The sequence below is a fragment of the Nymphalis io genome, chromosome 29, assembly GCF_905147045.1.
Source record: "Nymphalis io chromosome 29, ilAglIoxx1.1, whole genome shotgun sequence".
Classification (NCBI taxonomy): domain Eukaryota; kingdom Metazoa; phylum Arthropoda; class Insecta; order Lepidoptera; family Nymphalidae; genus Nymphalis; species Nymphalis io.
This window is the reverse complement of record NC_065916.1, coordinates 7,210,138-7,232,453: the sequence shown is the minus strand read 5'-3', so window position 1 is coordinate 7,232,453 and position 22,316 is coordinate 7,210,138.

Below are 22,316 nucleotides of genomic sequence, written 5' to 3'. Positions count from 1 at the left end.
TAGCATCCTACCACCAGATGAGCAGATGGTCGCTCAGATATCCCTTAGTCGCCTCTTACGACACCCATGGGAAAGAGAGGGGCAGTGAAATGTATTCTTTCTCCGTCACTGCACGGATGAAACCTTGGGCGGGCGTGACAGTTACGAGCAGAGTGCCCGTATAACTGACAGCGGTGACACTGTCCCGGGGCGCCTCGGTTTCGAGGGACCTCCCGGACACTCCTGATAAGCGTCCAATGGATCGGAGGTTAAATATTTTTTTACCCTCTGGAGAGAGGTCGAGTATGACTAAGGCGAGGTCGTAGGCCTTCTTGGACTGCGCGTTGTACATACGATGTACTTCGCGTACAGGTAGGCCCTGCGATTTCAGGTCCTCATAAATGAACTCATTACTGAGTTCCTTAGGAAGACCTCGTACGACAACCCGGAGTTGTCTTTCCTCCTCAAGTGCGTACGTATGGTAGCCAATATTCTTGGCCCTTAACAATGTCGTCAGACGCCTATGGTCGTCCGATGTAGTCAATTTCACTTTAATACCTTGAGCGGTATTACGTGCGTTCGTGAAGTGAATCCTCATCTCGGTAATGATCCGAGAGAGGATCTCCCAGGATTTTTTGTCCTGAATGAATATCGGAGAGGGACGCTTGGTGAGACTCGTTTGACCGTCGCTAACCATTGAGTTGGCTGGCTTGCTAGCTGGCTGCCCAGCCAGACCCTGGGTCGGCTGGCTCAAAGCTACGCCTATTAAAGCCTATCCCCTATCCCCTATACGCCTATCCCCTCCTCCCTCTTGGGAGGAGGGGATGCCTTGCGCAGGGCTGCCTTACGCTTGGCAGATCTTTTAGGTTTTTTGACGGATTCGAAACCGTCATCCTCGGAGTTAGATACTACCTCCATCTCTGAGGAGGTAGATGGAATGGGAGACGTTGGTAGTGGGCAATCCGGAGAGGCGGGTTGGTCCAAATGGACCACTGGGACGCTTGCCTTGACGTATCCGGCAAGAATGTCCGGAAAGTTAGCTTCTAGGTATTTGAATAAGCACTGCAGTGGGTGAGGGGTAGTAATGGTGGCCATGGTGGCCATTGAAAAAGAAATTCCTCCCTGCCATAAAGGCAGGGAGGAATTACGGTGTAATCCCTAATGAGATCTGCCCGTGGGTGGCAGAGGTGAGTGCCTACTCCCAAAGGAGTGTGTACTTACTCTACGGGTGTACTCACGAGTGTTGATTGGCAGGACTTACTTACACTTCACTTTTCCACTTAAGAACTGCACTGCACTTCCACTTAGAGTTTAGTAGAATTCGTTTAACAGTTTGTAGATAAACGGTTTACGCGGTCACGGCGGGCGAGGCGACCCTTCGTAACAAAGTGTCGGCGCTCACAAACGGTCGGCGCACACAAAGGGCGCTCGGGTAGTCGCACCTGTTGTGCGGGTTGGCTTGGTTGAGAAAACTTTTGTCTTGCTTTTCGGAGAAATCCTTTGTCCAATTTCTAAGAGAAACGGCGGCGAGGTGACTCTTCGAACAAAGGGTCGGCGCTCACAAAGTGTCGGCGCACTCAAAGGGCGCTCGGGTAGTCGCACCTGTTGTGCGGGTCAGCAGTCGGAGGTCGGAACGAGAATGACTTGAGCAGACTATGTTAGTAATGATTTATTTAGTGCATCAATGCACCAACTTATGCTGTATGCAATATGCAAATGCTCATGTATTTGAGTGGACTAAAAATGTTTTTTTTTTGCGTAGCCGACATTACAAATAAAATTGTTGAAATTTTTTTTGTAACATTTGATAAAGAATATGTGTCAGATTTTCTTAAAATTGTGATTACATTCTGGAAATCTTAAGTATATCTATAATTATATAAAAGTATAGAGGAGTAAATAAAAATACAAAAAATTCTTTATCTGTTTATTTAGTAAGAGAATTTTGTAAATTAATTAAACTACATACTATCATTAAGAACTTTGATCAAATTTAAATTAAGACAAGCATGTGGTTTTATCATATGAAATTTCCGTAAACGTCTAATCACCCGCTCTATGTGAATTCTTAAGCTGGCTATTTGTTTGGTTTCCTTGGCTTCAGTTTTAGATAGTTTAGCTCATGATGCGACACTTGGAGGCAGTACTAATAACACTCTACTCTTACGCAAATACACTTTCACGTGTTTTAACCTGTCAGCCATCACACACATATCCTGTTGCAAACAATTTATAAAGTCACAGGATTCTACTATACATGTATCTGTTATTAAGGTGAAATATAATTGAATAAACCATTTGGTGTGCATGACTGAAGATACTTAATAGTGTTGACTTTTTTGTTATCTGACCATAAAAACGATTCTATGCCTTTGAAAGCTTTTCAACTATAACTACTTTTACTTCAATATCCATACAATCTATAATACAGCTCATTTTGTTATATTTATGTCTAAAAGCTATGGGTAAATTTCTTTTAATCATTTTGTTGTTTAATATTACAATTAAAGGTGGTAAACACTTTTTTTTTTTTTTTTTTATATCGCCGGGAGGGCAAATGACTACTCCACCTGATGGTAAGTGGTAGTAGAGTCCAAACGCGACGACGGCCAGTACAGACGGGAAAAACGTTCTGCACTAGCCGCCTTCGCCTTGCCGGCCCGCAAGATGCCTCTTCACGCCTCGTTTGAAGGAACCCGGGTTGTAAGAGGAGGGGAATACGTGAGCTGGTAAGGAATTCCATTTTTTGGAAGTGCGACAAAGAAAGGAGTTGCCAAATTTCTTTGTTCGCGATGGAATTGATGTCACAGTTAGGCGGTGACATCGAGAACCAGCTCGCGTGGACTTAAGAAGGAAGGGGGAAGCAGGAATTAGAGAGAATATAACTTGTTAATATAGGTATTTATTTAAAAAATATTTTGCTTGCATAGGTTGTATCCATGGCAAAGTCATCAACAAGTTCACGGAATGAATTATTTAATCTAATTTTTTTTAGACATAGTAAAATATAGTTAGAGGGGATATTTGTCTGATCTTGAAATAAATTAATTAAATAATAACACCTTTTGGGAAGGCCAATATAAGAACGTCGATTCTTTGTAATTTTCTTCAATGTACATTCTAAAATTTTAAAGCCTCTCGTTTTTTATCATCTTCTATATTCATACTGCTGTCAGAAGCAAATTCCATTTGAAGAGATTTTGTTGATTCAATTCGAAGCATTTCACTTGCGCCGCAACGTCAACAAAGTATCTGTAGAAATGACAAGTTATTTCTTAAAATATGTAAGCATGCAACATAGAATAAATAGGTTTTCGATTTGAATATTATATGAAATTACTGTATTTCAGGCATCAGGCTAACAATTCCGCCGCCTTCGGACCAATCTCAAAACTCGTCAGAGAGATGCTTTTACAAGGGAAAGACAACACCCATTGGCCACTGGTGGTGGTGGTCCTTGTCCTGATGCCGAAATTGATCAAAATATTGCAGAAATCGTACCAACTCTCCTATTGGAAATACAAAATGCTATTGATTCTGACTCGACATGTACCTAATAAGTTTGATGCTCAATATAGTTTTATTTTATAATTCGTTAGTGTTACTTTGTTTGATTGATTTTTTTCTTTATTATCTATTAACAGATATCCCTGCGTCTACAAATTTACCTCCAATCACTTTTGAATCTGCCAGCCCTTCTATCATTTTACAATCAAATGCATCACCGTCAATAATAGTCCAGCTTCAACAATCCACAATTCAAGATGCCGAAAATCAAATAATGGAGCCTACCCACCCAACCACAGTCTTCTACATACTTTGAATATTCATCCAATGAAAAAAAATGAAGAGTCCAAATTTTAACACAAGAGCATATTAACAGAGAAAGGAGAACAGATGAGATCCATGCAATTTCACTAAAACACAAGAAAGAAATCCACGAACTAGAGAAAGATATTTTAAAAGAAAAGCTAAAGGAGGCCAAAGCCTTGGCAGAGTCCGTACACAAAGACCTGTGAATTTTTATATTGGTATTTTCAATAGGAGAAAAAAATAATCTCTGATATTTCAGTCCAGTTATGCAGTCGACACTTATTTTTTTAATTCATCAGCTGAGCCACCAATACTGTTTTGTAAATTCTCTTGGAGTCCTTTAGGCTCATACGTCTCTTCCGTGAGACCTTCGTCTTCTGTTTGTGTCTCGTCATTAATTTGATGTGCTATATTAAATAATAAGGCACATGCCACTATAATATTGGAGACTGTGGTGAGTTTATTTCCCAGACCTCTGCGTAAGCAAGGAAACCTCCGCTTCCATTGCCCAAATGTTCTCTCTACAACATTTCTGGTCCTGGCATGCACCTTATTATAAATTTTATCAGAACGCCTGGCTGTAGGATTCACGGGTGTCAACAAAAAGGGAAGGGAAGCCTCCATCACCAACAAGCTTCCCATTATAGAGCCCTTGAGTATATTTAATATTAAGGCGACTCATTTGAAATATGCGGCTATCAAGGGCGCTGCCAGCCCACCGTGCCACCACATCCAAAAAAAATCCCAATGGTCCAACCACTGCCTAAAATTAATTTTAAAGCAATTAATATAAAAATGTTTCCTACTGCATGCCATGTTATAGGCTTATACACTTTACTGTCTATAACTTATCAAGACTATTCTACTCACTTGAACATTTAAAGAAAAATAGGATTTTCTGTTTCTGTATACTTCGTGTTGCTGTACTCCCGGCGTATTAACTATTTTAACATGAGTGCAGTCAATTGCACCACCAATATGCAGCAATCCTGGGTACTGATTATATTGACCTAGCTGAGAAAATTGTTGCCTATGCGAGGTCAAGTTATCAGGATATTTGATAAATTGGCGGTGTCTCAGGCCTAATAGTTTTGACATGTTGGTAACAATATTTGACACTGCGGGTTGGCTATCATTTAATAGGTCACCACATACGATCTGTAAAAATATACGATCGATAATATCTGTTAGACGAAAACGCAACAAAAATAAACATCACCGATTGCATGGCTTGAATTTCGGATCTACATTAACAATAGAACAGCTACCTACGAACTACCTGGATAGTTACCTGGTAAAATGCTGTAGCATAAAACCGAAGACATACCAAAATTTGCAATTCTGGTGCTAACGGTATCCAGCGTCTGTTTAATTTATCAGCAGATCGGCAAGAATCAACGGTAAAATAATATTTTTAACAGTTTCTTGCGAAAATCTATATCTAACTTAAAACTTTCTTATGTCTACTGCGTATGGATCTTGAGCATCTCGTAAGTATTTTAGTGGGATATCGTCTCTTCTAGTTTATTCATATCTAATTAAGAAGTCACTTTCTGTTATCTATTCTCAAGAGGGCTCTTGACAGCTTTTACGCAAACTCAGATCAAATCGTTGCTTGAGTCATGATCTGATATCAAGGATGATTCAAAAATTAGAAACTACTCAGCTGAGTGCTGATTAATGAATCTCGTTTTAAAAGTTATTCTAAAATAAAAGCTATACTTAAAATTAGTTTTAAAACTAAATTCGCGACTGAGTGTCGTTCTGTAATACGGGCCTTAGTCTCTGCGTGTCCGGTACTGCCTACTTGAATTTTACTTCCTCACCTCCGACGGTAGTCGTGTTCCCAATATTCGTCATGTAATTGTATAGATTATCTAGGATACACCAGTCTTCTGGTAGTAGGTCCTGACAACGTGCTGCTCCTAATTTCTTTTCACCATTGTCCAACGTGACGTCATGGACGTTGCAATTAAGTATTGTCGCCATGGAATGTTGGAACATTGAGAAAGGTAAACGTCGGTCCAGACGTGGGTCAATACCTCGTAATGTTTCGTTGGTTCGCTCAACCTGATCGATAAATCCGGCTAACTTGCAGTTCCTCGTCTCTCCTGGGTCTTTAGAAGAGATGATAAGGGTGTGGTTGGGTGGTTGATGAGCTTCTAGATTAGCCGCTGTTTGTGCAAATGTGAGTAGACCCATTGAGGGCTTCTCACCCTTACTTAGCTCCGTTACGCCCTTTTTTATCATTTTTAGGGTCTCTTTCACCCCCTGAACCGCCAGTCTCTAAGGACGATCTTGGGGGTGAGGTGTTCTTGGGCTTAGCATCCCTTAGTGCGCGTACTTCGGAGGACATGATGCCAGTTTTTGGGACATTGTCTTTATGTATAGAGACGGGTCCTTTAGGTTCGGCTGCGTATGTGTCCTGAGTTTTTCGTTTTTATTTTAGATCAGATAGACGTCTGGTCTAAAATAAATCTGGTCTCTCCTTGAGGTTGTCGACGCATACAGGGGGGGTCGTGGGATCAGTGGCTTGGAGTGGATGTGGTGTCTCAGCGACAAAGGTCTTTTCGATCTCTTGTCGCGGGATGTCTGGCTGGTTGCCTAGGCCAGTTATGTTTGCCTGCAGCCCTGTGATCCCGGCTTCCAGCCTCTCCCATTTTTGCCTGTCCGCTTCTAGATCGGACGTGTTGTGGATTCCGGTCTTTATTTTGACCTCCATCCTCTCGAACCTTCATATATGGCTCTGAACGGTTCCACGGTCTCGTAGCCAAACCAGCTGTGACTGCCTGATTCTCTTTTAGCGTTCTGCTGTTTTCGTTTCGGGCCAGGTTTAATTGCTCGACCATTGTTTTCTTGGTCTCCTGAAGGTCTGTGATGTCGTCCCTCTCGACAAGCACCTATTTTTGTCCGTGACAGGAGCGCGCTTTCTCCAAGTTAACCCTGTGCCTGTTTCGTGAGCCCGAGAGGGAGAGGGTGGTTTCATACAGCCCCTGCAGGCACTCATGACAAGTTGCCTTGTACTTTCACTTCATTGTTGTCCCGGCTTCTAAGGCCTTCTTGCCTTGTTGGAGGTACTCGTTTGCTACCCCCGTCACTCTGTCCATCTTTGTCCTCGCGAAGCTTATCCGCTAGAGCATACGCCGCCTTTTCGGCTTCGTTAGCGCTCGCAGTCAAGTCGACCTCCCCGAGATTTATGTTTGTCCTTTTGGATTGAGCCAACACCATCTCGTATTTCTACCCTTTCTCCAGCACCGGGCTTTATCGTTTTTGTTATCGTAGCAGTGCTCGCAGTGTTTCGTTGGCCGCTTTTTTCGCTGTCCTACGAACAGCAGCGCTCCACGTGATCGATGGGGCAACTGGCTCCGCGGATGGCAGAGAAGCATTTCTTCTAGTTGCCGCTTCTTGTGCAGCCATACTTGGGCGCTTCGTCCGTTTCCATTGGACGGCCTCGACGCTCTCAGGCGCTGATCCTAGAGAGGCGGCTGGTGCATCCTTGCTCTCTGGTGCAAGAGCCGTTGTTTACTGGTGGTAGAGCTTTGTGCAAGCTCGTCTGGGTAGGTACCACCAAATCATCAGATATTCTACCGCAAAACAGCAGTACTTGGTATAGTTGGTTCCGGTTTGAAGGGTGAATACATAACAGTAACAGCCTGTTAATGTCCCACTGCTGGGCTAAGGCCTCCTCTCCCTTTTGAGGAGAAGGTTTGGAGCTTATTCCACCACGCTGCTCCAATGCGGGTTGGTAGAATACACATGTGGCAGAATTTCAATGAAACATGCAGGTTTCCTCACGATGTTTTCCTTCACCGTTAAGCACGAGATGAATTATAAACACAAATTAAGCACGTGAAAATTCAGTGGTGCTTGTCCGGGTTTGAACCCACGATCATCGGTTAAGATTCACGCGTTCTTACCACTAGGCCATCTCGGCTTCGAAGGGTTGGAAGGGTGAATGAGCCAGTGTAATTATGGACACAATTAACATAACATCTCAGTTCCCAAGGTTGGTGGAGCATTGGTGGTGTAAGCGATGCTTAACATTTCTTACAATGCCAATCTAGTCTATGGGCGTTGGTGACCACTTACCATCAGGTGGCCCATATGCTCGTCCGCCTTCCTATTCTATAAAAAAAAGCTACAACTGTAGCCTGCGCTGTATCATATATGATTAAAAAAATATATAACATAAATATTCATAAACTTCTAAGTAAAGTTAACCAACATTTATGTAATTAATAACGCGTCATGTGGACACCCTAGCTGCGCTGTTGACACAAAACAGGTAGGGACATTTAGTTATCGCGAGGTACATCGAGTTATACCTACGTCCAAACTCCGCCACGTGTTAACAGGGTATCAGGCTACCTTTGATAAACAAGCATAATCCAATCCCCCTTCATAATTTAATCTTGGCTTAGGACAGGCAAAAATACCAAGATATTTCACTCGTTTAAGCAACAAATTTGTTGACTAGGTAAATGATGTGAACTTTGGACAAAAATTAATATGAACTGTTAACCTATCTTGGTATTTCCGTATTTAAAAATGGAATCATACTTATTTACAACGATTGTCAAACATTAAACAACCTATTTACCTACACAACTACACTAACCTTAACAAATGTTCAAAGTGAGCTCCTGCTCGTGTGATACACAGTTCGGCACGTTTACGCATATTGTCTTTCACGCGATTTAACACGAATGGGTCACTTTTAACACTTTCGAATACACCGGTGATTTTTAACTCCTCTCTGTTTGCATACTCTGTAACATACACGAGACGTTTTACCTCCCCCCATAAATAAAAGTCCAGTGGCGTGAGATCTGGAGAGCGAGCTGGCCATGGCACAGGCCCTCCGCACCCTATCCAGCGATCTCCGAACGGTTTGGTTGTTTAAGGGTTTGTACACAAAACTGCGATGCGACGCGATGCGAATTCGCAACGCAGAAAATTACGACACGAATTGCTGCGATGCGATTTCGTGCGGCAAGGCGTCTCCCAGGGTGACCATTCCTTCGACGACCGTTAACCGTACTAAACGTATTTTGAATTGAAAACTAGGTCGTGACATGGATCGTAAAAAGAAGTGTGCACTTTTATTATTGCTTAGGAGATACAGGAAAAAGAAACAAAGAAGATTTTGGGTTCATCCATTTATTACTATTATGAATCCCGATGGAAACTATTTTCTTCAAAAATATAAAGCTTTGAAAGGAGTATTTTAGAATGAGCATATCTTCATTCGAAGAGCTTTTAAGTTTATTTTCACCATATCTTCAGAAACAATCGTACAAGGGGAGAATTCCTGTTATGCCTCTGGAAATGATTGGCCTCACTATCCGGTAAGTAAAGTAAAACAATAATTGTTTACATTAGTTTTTATTGAGAAAAGAGTTTTTAAAATATTACAATCCATAAAATTTACGAAAAATCAAAGTCTTCTTCAGTTGAAAGTGTGCTTAATATGCTTGAGTTAGAAAAATCTTTACTGGGTGAGTCAATTTGATCTGGTATGTTAGATGACTGTGGACGTATCAGTGGCGTTTGTTGAGATGTCGCAAAATGTTGAGTTTGATAGCCACCCTGGTAGTTGCTATTCGGATAGTAGTAACCATGAGGTTGATGTAATTCTGTTAAAATTTGAAGAATTCTGCTCTGAAAGATTAGTGTTTTATTGTCATCTAATCTTTCAAGTGATGGTAGAATACCTTTAAAAAAAGATATGTGTCTATTCTCAGGTTCATTTTTAAAGTACACGTCTTGCCCACACGCTGTCCCTGAGCGAACTAAAATGGCGTCAACAAGTGTGACGCAACATCGCAGGAATGCGCGATGCGAATCAATTCGCAAGTTCTTGCGATGCGTAGAGGGAGCTCGCAGATTTTTGCGATGCGACGTCGCATCGCAGTTTTGTGTACAAGCCCTAAGTACTCACGTACTTGCGTCTGATAGTGCGCGGGTGCTCCGTCGTGTTGATAAAACAAGTTTTGGTGATTACTCAGTGGTACATCATCGAGCATGTCGTTCACCGCACTATTTAATACGTCTAAGTATGACACACCATTGAGTCTTCCTTCGATAAAATACGGCCCTAGCATACAGTTATTTAAAACACCAGCCCACACGTTAACACTAAACCTGTGTTGATAAGCGTCCTATCGCATAACGTATGGATTGGAATGACTCCACCAATGTTCATTATGTACTTTAAAAACACCAAGCCTAGTAAACGTGGCCGTAAACAATATGGTTTTGTCAGTGTTTTGCAAAAACCACCGACAAAAAATTATTCGTGGCTAGTAATCGTTGGCACTCTTTCTTCTACATGTTGAAAATAATATGGTGTAGCCCTTCTTTGTGAAGTAGATTCCACACAGTCCACTGAGATACACTAAATCTTCTATCAGCCTTTCGAGTACTCGCTTCTGGATTGTTCTCGAAATATTCGAGAATGTCTTCTTGTAGGGAGACAGGGTATGCCGCTCCTCCTCGTCCTTGGGCATGTGTTGGAGTACGGAACTGTCCGAAGTCTCGTAGTCTTTGATTAGCGTTTATGATTACGCTGGCAGTAGGTACTCGGCGATTGGGGAACAACTCACGGTACAAATTGATAGCACCCGGCAAACTATCATTTGCACGCGCATAAGCACGAACCATGTCCAGGTATTCTGCAATTGTGTATTGATAAGCCATACTTGATTACTAATGACGAATCACACACTCACACACGACAGATTAGGTATACGCTTAAGATCGATCGCAAGGCGCGCACGCGGGAAAACAGACGTACGAACCTTACGACGGCGCTCGCCCGACTAATTGGCCACGGGGCAAGTGTTGCGGGTGGCAAGCGGCACAGTACAACACCGCTCCGCACGCGCCGCCGGCTTGTGTCCACAATTCATTTATTTAAATTTAAATTTTTGTAAAGTTGATTAAAAATTAAGTACCTATTTTTTTTTTACATAATTCGATTGAGAATTATGTACCGAGTATCCTCCTTAAATATTGATAGTAATTCACCAGTCACCTGTATATAAGTATGTATTTACAAAAGGAAAAATAGTATATGTAGTATATCAGTGGTCTGATTTCCATAGTACAAGCTCTATACAAGCTTAATTTGGGATCAGATGGCCGTGTGTGAAAAATGTCTTAGGATGTTATTATAAACCCAACCCTGTATTTTTTCGGTTTGTGTACTGTGGATTGTATTTTAGTTGTATTGTCTTGCATTGTCGAATTCTCTGATCGGGCCCTTGAAATACCAAAATTTTGGATATTGAAATTGCTGTTCGGCTTATTGTCCCGAAGCAGGTGAATTGTCATCGATATCACCAGGTTTTTCCACCATTCTCTGTGAATTTATTTAGGGCGCTTTCAATTTAGACGATTGGTGCCGAACTGCTGCAGTCCGGGTATCGTACTGCGCACGGGCGGTTATGATTTTTCATACAAAATGTCTCGACGCAAAGTCGTGCGACAGCAGTGCGGCGCACGTCCGTTGGCGGAACGGCAACAACCTGTCTCAGTCGTTGTTCGCTAGTGCTGTGAACGCATCATGTTTCTTAGACGTTTTCGTGCATACCTACCTAATTATGGATGATTTAAATACAGAAGATTTTATAAATGAAATAGAGTTGCAGCCCGCCGTTTGGGATTCTAAATGTGACAACTACTCAAATCGCTTGGAGAAAAAAAAGGCTTGGGATGTTTTATGTGAAAAATTTATTACCGATTTTAAAACCAAAAAAGCAGCTGAAAAGAATACTGCCGGTACAACAATAAACAGTTTATTATATTATAATGTAATCAATAAGTATTATTTATATTTTACTGTTTTGCCACGATACTTGTCCTCTTGGGCTAACAAAATAGTCCGTAAATATATCGCGGACTGTTGTGGCTGACAAATTCTGATAACTTTGTGGCTGAACTGGCCTAACTCGAATTGGTTGACCATGCATAGTGGTATTTTCGCGTTGAACAAAGTTATGTAAAACACAAATAGCCTTAGCAATATCTGTTGCAAACGATATTTCCACATTTAATGGCCGATGTAATAATGGATTCGCCATTTATTTGTCATAATACCAAATGTACACTCAATGTACCGGCGTGCACGTGACAGGCGGTAGTTAAAAAATTTTTTTTTCCCCTCCAAAAAGTTTCCTCTAAATGGCCGTTGTATGAAATTGCTGACGGCAAATGCTTCGTCGCAAACAAAAATAAAAGGTAGTGGTGGCCCATTGTCTTGTATTGGTGCAGGACTTGGTATATCTAAATTATTGTTTTGAAGCTTGTTAAAAAAACTACTGCTCCGAAATATTTGTGAATCTGAAGCCTTCCCATAGAAACCGACATCAATATAAATAAATTTATAATTAGAATCGCAAATAGCCAACAACACAATAGAAAAGAAATGCTTATAGTTGTAATACAACGATCCACTTCTTGTCGGTTTTATTATTCTTAGATGTTTGCCGTCTATAGCTCCCAAGCAATTAGGAAAATTTGCTTTTGTTTCAAACCCTCTCCTTTTTAAGATCAGGTATACAGATATCTTTCAAAACTTTGTATATCTCTTGACATGTATCTTTAATAACTCCACTAATTGTTGAGACGCCATGTTGGTAAGAGTGATGCAGATCAGTCATAGTACAGCCAGTTGATAAATATCTGAAAATAATAACAGAAAATTTTATTTCAGCCTTGTTACTCCAAAAAAAATGGAGAAATATTAGGGATTCCTAAACACGAGAGTTGAATAAGCGACGACACACCAAAGTGGATCTGTTGGAAAAAATCATCGGAAGTACGTATATTTTGATCGGCTTCAGTTTCTGTCTAATCTTTATGAATCAAAACCTTCCAACTCTGGTACCAACGAGCAATCTGATTCTCCTGAAACCGATTCTTCTGTAATAGCATCGTCATCAAAAATTAAAAAAGCATCTTCGAGCAACGATGAGACTAATAAGATTTTAAAACTTCTTGCTGAAAGAATGCAAAACAAAAACAATGCAAATGCAGACAATTTTGAAGACGGCGATAGATATTTCTTGTTGTCATTATTAAATGATTTTAAAAAAATTCCGGAACATCGCAAAATAGATGCTAAATACGAGATAATTGTAATCATAAGAAAATACGTCGGGTCAAGTGCATATGCCTCTGATTATTATGAACAACAGGGTTACTACACAGGTCAATCTTCCGAATATCGTAGTCAGGCTCATGCTTCGTCTACTGAGTTACAACAACAATCACCTATGTCTAATACATCAACGAATTCTGATTTTACTTTATATGAAGATCTTTTTAGCGATGGTGACACAGTATAAATGCGTGCGTATCAACAAAAAAGAAAACATTAATCATCAAAATCTCTATCGGATCTGTTTAAGAGTAGCAATAAATACTTATTAAAATACTAAATGTGTTTATATTACTTACCTTATCGTTATCACAAGTCTCTCTTCGGCGGATATAGTATTTTTGAATTTAGTTTCTTGACGTTGTATTCCATTTTTAACAAAGTGATATAATTCATAGAAACATTCTCTAGACATTCTAAAATAGTTCAAAAATTCAGCTGAGCTTTCTTTTAATCTAGGATAAAGTGTATAAAAATCACCAGTTTTATATTTTAAAGAAAACATTGGCGACGCCCTAGTACGGCGTCGTTTATGTTTCTGCCGAAGCAAGAGAACTAACAATAACACTTCCTCGTCAGAGTCCATGGCACCGACTAAAGTTGGGTTTCGATGGAAATCACTAAAATTCGATCGGACTGCAGCCGCGTATCTCTTCAAATAAGACGATTTACGTCGTACTGCTGTCGTCCGGCAGCAGTACGGCTCATGGTCGTAATAACCGTTCGGCAGCAGTCCGGCACCAACCGTCTAAATTGAAAGCGCCCTTAAACATAACATCCGACCACGAGGTGGTTGCTTATCGACGGCTCAAAACTCTGTGTCAGTCAGTTTTTACAACATGGCCGCCTCACCAGTGCTCGGTGTTCGTAATGAACATTGACATTTGTATAAAGTGACAGCTGACGTATTGAGATGCGGATGCGCCGACACGGCCAATCCTGATAATCGCACGACCTCGTGCGCATAGTATCGTACATCTACATACTGGGATGTCATTCCTCATAACCTGTTCCAACGCACAACTTACTGCTCAGACACAAACGAACTCTCAAACCACTATTTAAAATAATTATTTTTAAATAATAACCCCGTTTCAATTACCTTTTTTGTCACTGTCAATATTAATATCTCTTTTTTCTTCTTCCCGGTATGCTCGAGAGCCAGGAAAATGAACATATTTAATAAATATCTGTAAGTCACAAAATATGAGGATTATCATAAATAACACTCATAAATTTGTGGCTGGTTCTGATATAACAGCATGTGACAGAGTATTTTCCAGTGTAATCTTTCCAGTAATTTATTACCCACCTCAATTCATCAACTTCTTACCCACGCTTCCTTCTGGAAAATGTATTTCTTTTCCATGTGTAATATTGAGACAGTTCTCGATATAAGAGTTTTTGCAAATTGATCTCTTCTGCACATATCGAAAAACACTGAGCGTTGTCGTAGGATTGTTGACCTGATCCTGGAGATTTTCATTATTTAAATAAATTCTTCGTCCGTTTTCCGTTTTTTTTTTTTCGAGAAGGAAATGCATTTACTCATGCAGCCCGGTCGGGGGACCGGGACGGGTAAGTGGAACTCCTGGGGCAGAAGGCCCCGTCCTACCCACTAAAACCTCCCCGGAATTCCGCCTCTCCCGCAAGGCGGCGGGGCTACGGGAACGTTGTGACTTACAACCACAACCCCGCCAGCGGTCGTCGCTATCAGGCGACCCATCTCGAAAGCGCGCCAGAATGATAGGGCGCGCCTTCCTCCTCTCTGCCTCCGTCTCATACCGGGATGGACTCCCCCGAGTCCGTCACTGGAGGCTGAGCGTCAGGGCTAGACACCCCGCGGCTGATCAGGACACTGGCTCCGCCGCCAACTACACCTTATTGCGGCAGCGTTCGGTCTGCGGAGGCACGTCGCCATCGACCCGGTCTCCTTCTTCGTTGCGGGAGCGAGTCGACGTCGTCCTCCCGCTCTCGCTCTGCCGCCTTTTTTTCGCGACATCACGTGACTGCTGTACTCGCATACAGCCGCCCAGACTCTTCGCTTTCGGCCATTTTCTCGATGAGGGCCATCGAGGGTTCCCTACCAACCACCTCAAACAGGTACCGGCCAAAGCAACCGTGGCCGGTCAAAAGCTGTGTGAGGTGATACGTGGGTGGGCCGTGCTTGCGCTCGATCCATTCCTTCAACACCGTCCGAATGGCCGCAACGAGGTCGCGGCTAGCACCCAGGACACCTAGTCTCTCCGCCCACTTGGCGAAGAGTCTTTCTCGGCCCTCCGCCCGCCAATGCCGAATCTCACGAGGGTGGGGCCAGTCCTCCTCCGCTCTCGCTGCCTTGATCCGCCAAAAGACACCCGAGTTAGCCTCGGTCTTGAGGTCCCATGACCATCGCTCGCTGCGGACGTCGCAGCAAGGCGACGTTACGGGTGTTATAAGGACAGATTTTGTTGCAATCCAAGTCCTTTGGCCGTCTACTATTTGTTTTCTATTAAGACGCCGAGCTTTTAGAATTTCTCCATAAGCAGTAGAAAGAACCACTGAATTAACAAAGTCTTCCATGTTTCAGTCCACTGGGACTCCTTTTACCCAGAAGCCCATTGTAGTAATATTTATACGTCGGGATTACGGCCTTGTCCCTACTTGTTTGACGAAAGCATTGAGCAAAAAATTGTTGGCAGCTGAAGCAGATGAAAATTCGACACTGATACGATTACTACCATTGTTTTTATTACCATAATTTATAATTGAAGGAATTTTATTATTGAATAAAAATTAGCAAAATTTAATGGCTCGAATCATTGTGCCTGCCGAAGAATATGGATCCTCACGCGAAACATGAATTAAATAAGGGCATTTATCATTAGACATATAATTATTTGTTAAATTATTAGTCAGAATTAACAAAAACAGATTGAGTTGCTGGAATAACAGAAGTAGGGTAGGGCCAATTATAATTTTTTTTTAATAAAATTATCAGAAAAAGTTTTTGATTCATTTTCAATGGGACGTTTTCTTATATTTATATTATTAATTTTATTAGGAGAAATAATAGAATCCTCAGGATAAAACTTTTCTCAAGGGTCTGGAGGTTCTAGCGAAATATCTTTATTCATTGATCAAACAAATGAAGACAAGAACTAAAATTACTTACCACAAAAATTATATATTAATCCTCCAATCGTGAAGAAATACATTTATTTATTTATTTAAATACTTTTTGACCATCATACATTGTGACGTAGGACAAAAGGCGGACTTAATGCCTAAAGGCATTCTCTACCAGTCAACCTTTAGACTAAGCAGAAATTTGTGAAGCCGGTAATTGATAAGCTTACTGAACTAATTCTACATATATTATTTACATCACAATATTTATAAGTATTAGAATTTTTTAATATTCTGGGACATTTTTTCACACACGGCCATCTGATCCCAAATTAAGTTTTTACAGAGCTTGTACTATGGAAACCAGACAACTGATATACTTTTGTAAATACATACATAATTACACCCAGACTCGGGACAAACAGACATTTTCATGCACACAAATATCTGTCCTGGGTGTGAATCGAACCCACAACCTACGGCATGAAAGGCAAGCATCCACCAACCACGCCAACCGGCTCCTCAAATTTAGTTTATAAAGTAAGATAAAGAATGAAAAAATGAATTAAAACTTTCCTTTTTCCACATCGCCGTCTGCAATTAATTGGCCTTTTATATTTTCCTCGTAATTTTTTGTTTAAGTGACATGTATACACAAGTCACAACATAGCGACGAATGTGTTTTAGTAACTACTGAAGTAGATTATTATAAGGTAAGCTATTTCATGTTTAATTAAGTAAGTAATTACTGTCTGTTCATAAGTACAAGTCGCAAAAATATATAAATAATTTTAAACGTACTTTATTGTACTCCAACCCTAAGTAAAATTGTTAAGGTTCGGGATTAAAATAAAAAGTCGTATTTGTTAGGGTTGTTACCCGGTAGTATTGGTACTATGAGACTTCAAAATAAAACCACCGAGTATGTACTGCTGGTCAGATAGTGTAATTGTTCTCACTTTATGAAATTACAAAAATTGTATTGTACTTTAGAAAAAACATTTCTATAGCGCGATGTAAAATACATATAACGCCATCTATTGACGAAATGATAAACCAAATGATTATTTGGCATAATGTCATTTGATCTTGAACATACCAAGGACGTTACTGAAGGAACATCCTTTCCGAGTTTACTTAAAAGTTGTACACATATAATAAGAAACCAGGTAAAATATTTTGTTTAATACAATAATATAGTGGTTTGAACTAAACTTAAAACTGAACAATAATAACTTAAAAATACTAAGTACCTTAAATTAAATAACATTAAAACATAAAATAAATCTATACTTATGCTAGGTACATTTAAAGTAATAACATTTGGCAACAGTAAATATTATTTGGCCTCCCTATCTAATACAATTGCATTTGTCTTAAGAATAATGAAAAACATAACAATAATAATACAAAAGTTGAACTAAAACACATGAATATAATATGATCTAATCACACAAACAAAAATTAAACATTCTTTTCTTCGGTAATTGGTAAAATGCAAATTTTAGACGTTGGTCTTTTAATTGTATTGGACTTAGTCCGTACTGTGACTACACGGGTAATATTATCACTACCAGGATGTTTATGTAATATACGACCTAACAACCAACGGCTTGGAGGTAAATTATCTTCCTTTATCAGGACTATGTCACCAACTGATGGTTCAGGAACTTGACAAGACCACTTATACCGGTTCATCAAATTAGACAGGTATTCGTTTGACCAACGTTTCCAAAACGATTGAACCATTCTCTGAACAAATTGCCAACGCGATAAGTGATTCAACCTTGAACTTTCAAATTGATTATCCGGTACATTCAGTAACGGTTCGCCAATTAGGAAATGTCCAGGTGTTAAAGGTAATGCTTCACCAGGATCACCGACATGAATAACACTCATGGGTCGCGAATTCAAACAAGCTTCCACTTGGGTCAGAAGCGTGGTCATTTCCTCGAATGTAAGGGTCGAGTCACCTATGACTCTTTTTAAGTGAAATTTTGTTGATTTCACCCCTGCTTCCCACAGTCCGCCGAAATTGGGACTGTGCGGAGGAATGAAGTGCCACTCCGTACCATTCGATTCTAAATGCTCTGCTATAAAAGGTTTAATTGATACTAATTCCTGTAACTCTCTTGCGGCACCGACAAAAGTGGTACCGTTATCGCTATACAACTTAGCACAGTGACCTCGTCTAGACACGAAACGTCTGAAAGCTGCCAAAAATGCCTGCGTGTTCATGTCACTGACTACTTCTAAATGTAAAGCACGAGTAACCATGCATATAAAAACACATATATAGCCTTTGTACGAACGGTGCCCACGACCCTTCGTTGTTCTAAGATTTATGGGTCCCGCGTAATCTACACCGCTATGTAAAAATAGACGAGCTGGAGTACATCTAACGGACGGTAATGAACCCATAAATTGATTATTTATCTTTGCTCTTTGCTTAGTACACTTAACACACTTGTATATGTGGTGTTTGGCTAAGTTTCTAATTCCAATTATCCAGTAGGCTGTCCTCGAAAAATTTATCATCAACTGAAGACCTCCGTGCAGCGTTTTGACATGAGCATCTAATCAAATAAGTCGAGTAACTGGACTACAGCGTGGTAGTACAATCGGATGTTTGGTCTGTTCACTCAACGCTTTCTCCAATCTGCCTCTAACTCTTATTATTCCTTTATTATCAAGGTAAGGACAAAGTGACTTCAATACTCTTGATTTTATTTGTAAATAGCCTTTATCCTGTAATTGTGTATATTCCTCTGTAAATATTTCTATTTGTGTTTGTCTTATACAACATTTATTTGTAAATACATTCCACGATATATTTTGTTATTTTTCAGGAATCTTCGACAATATGCAACAACTTTTATTAACCTTTTTAATGTAGAATACCTTTCGAAAATTGAATTATTTGGAACAACCGTTACATAAGATTTAACGCACTCTTCTAAATCCAAGTTTAATTTGTCTAAATTATCTGGTCTGTTATAGGATATATTGTCCTTTTTCAGGAATGATGGTCCTGAAAACCATAAATCACAGGTGAGAAGTGATTTCGGCGATATTCCCCTAGATGCAGTCTGCGGGGTTGTCCTTTGTCGAAACATGAAACCATTGAGATGCTTTCATGTTCGTTAGTATTTCAGATGTTCGATTAGCTACAAACGTCTTCCATCTACTTGGGTGGTCGTTTATCCAGGCTAGTACAACTGTGGAATCGGTCCATGCTTTAATTTGATCTTTGGGAATACTCAAGATATTAGATGTTTCGATCAAAAGTTGTGACAGAAGAACTGCTCCACACAACTCTAGCCGTGGAATACTAATTTGTTTTACAGGAGCTACTCTGGTTTTTGCAACAATAAGTGTCACGTGTATGTTACCTTCAAGGTCAATGGTCCTCAAATAAATCACGGCTGAGTAAGCTGTCTTCGAAGCGTCACTAAATCCATGCAGTTCCAGCTTCTGATTCAATCTTGTGCCTATCCAACGAGGTATGCGTACGTCGGTAAGTAGTGACAGTTGCTCTCGATAGTCAATCCACTCCTTTACTAGCTCCACGTTTAGTTCTTCATCCCAACTAACGCCGGTAAGCCATAACTTTTGTATGAATACCTTTGCTAGTACTATACTTGGGGCTATCCAACCCAAAGGATCAAATAGCCGTGCTATATTTGAAATTATTGATCTTTTAGTTGCAGGTGCAGTCGTCAGCGGTGGAAGATTAACTAAGTACTGGAAGGTGTCTTGGCTGCGGTTCCTAATATTTTTATTGTACTATCTATCTTGTTTTCTACTTCTTTTACTTCTTCGTGTGATATTTCTTTAACCTTGTCTATGTTGTCCATATAAATTATGTCCTTGTTTGTTCTATTTATATATAATTGTCCTTGATCTTTCTCATTCTCCATTTCCTTAATTTCTTCTATTAATTCCTGATTATTGGAATTCCATTTTTGCAATTTAAATCCACCTTTACCTAATAATTCTGTTATTTGTGTATATATTTCTAATCCTTGATCCACTTCGTAACACCCTGTCATAAGATCATCCATATAGAAACAATTGAGTACTTTATCTTTTGCAAGTGGATAGTTGTCTCCTTCATCAAAAGCAACTTGGTGTAACGTCCGAACGGCTTGATAAGGTGCAGAAGCTGTACCAAAGGTGACTGTCGTTAGTTCATAGTCAACAATTTCTTTTTCCGGACAATCACGCCAAAGTATGCGTTGGAACATTGCATCTCCTTCAGCAATTCTGACTTGACGATACATTTTAATTATATCTGCTACCAGTGCTATGGGATACAATCGCCATCTTAATATGGTGTGCCTTAAGTCAGCTTGCAATTTCGGTCCTACCATAAGATTATCATTTAAAGAAACTCCGTTACTGTTCTTCTGAGATGCATTAAAAACTACTCGAACTTTTGTAGTAGTTTTATCGTCGCGTACAACCGCATGATGAGGTAAGTAAAAAGCTTTATCTTTCTTCATATCATCTTTTGCTACTGGTCTCATGTGTCCTAATGATAAATATTCTTGTATAACCTCTACGTATTTTTCTTTTAGTTCTTTATTATTTCCTAATCTTTTTTCTAATGACCTAAATCTTTTTTCAGCTATATCTCGTGAATTTCCAGACATGCATAGTGTATTCTCTTCACGAAAAGGTAACCTTACAATATATCTCCCACTTTCATCTCTTCTAGTAGTTAGACTATAGAACTCTTCACATGCTTTCTCTTCCGGTGAAAGTATTTGCTTTGTACTAGTTTGTTCTTCTATTTCCCAAAATCTTTTTAAAATATCATCTTCTTTATCTACCTGAGCATGTAATACATTGATAACTTTTGACCTCTCTTTATCTTCGTTATCTACAACACCCGAGATGACCCATCCTAAGGTAGTATTTTGGGCGATTAAATTGCAGGCAGGATTTTTTATTATCCCCTCAGTAATGATGTGGCTGTAAACGTCAGCACCTAATAATCAATCAATCAATCAAATCAATTTTATTGGAGGTGTGGAATCCTGGATCTGCAAGACACAGGTTTGTGACACTTAGCCAATTTAAGTTAGTGTTGACGCTACGTTCAGGTAAGTAGGATGTTATTTTGTTTAACACGTATGCTTTCACCGTATACACGAAGTCGAAATTCACTCTTGATCTTATATTTAAATGTACCATAGACCTAGCAATGGTTGAACTATTTTCACCAAGTCCTGATATAACTCCTTGTATAGGTGTCTTTTTTAGACTAAGAAATTGAACTGCTGCTTCGGTTAGAAAACAAGCTTGGGAGCCCTGATCAAGTAAGGCACGGACGGGATGATATTCGCCATTCTTCGACTCGACTTTGATTAGCGAAGTGGCTAATAAAACCTGTCTTGGCTTTGACACCCTTCCTGTCGAGAAGCACGAAACTATCGGAGTAGAACTAGTTGAGGAATTAACATTTTCTATCGTAGGCTTCACTGATGTGGTTTGCTCTGATTGAGGATTAAAATGAAGAAGAGAGTGATGGCGCTTCCGACAAACTCTACATGTGGTAACCTTTTTGCAATCATATACGGTGTGATTACTACCTAAACAGTTAAAGCATATTCGGTTCTTCATCACAAACTCTCGTCTACTTTCAACAGGCTGTTTAGTAAACTTCTTGCAAAAACAAAGTTTGTGCGGTTCTGAGCAGTATTCACAGCGCATACTTGATGACTTAGTGGCTAACATTACCTTTGCACCATGAGAATTGTTATAGTTATAATTTTTATTTACCTGCTGAGCCATCGATACCTTTGGTTCTAAAAATTCTAAAGCACGAAAACGATTTTCGATAAATAGTTTGAATTGTTCAAAGGTTGGCAAATCGTTATTGGAATCGCTGGCGTAAACATTTAACTCCCATTGTTTACGAGTTTCACTATCTAGTTTGAGAGTAACAATGTGTATGATAATAATATCCCATGTATTTACGTTAATATTTAAGTTTCTAAGTGCATGTAAACAATCACACGTGGTATCTAATAATTCTTTCAACGATGAAGCTGACTCGACATTTATCCGTTTTTGACCAAACAATCTTTAAAATACAATTAGTCAGATATTTCTTGTTATTATATCTTTTTTCTAATTGAGCCCAGCACTCACTATAGTTAGCGGAAGTTATTGGAGTGTGGCGAATGAGCTGTTCAGCTTCACCAGAAAGGTGACTTTTCAAATAATGCATTTTTTGTACATTATC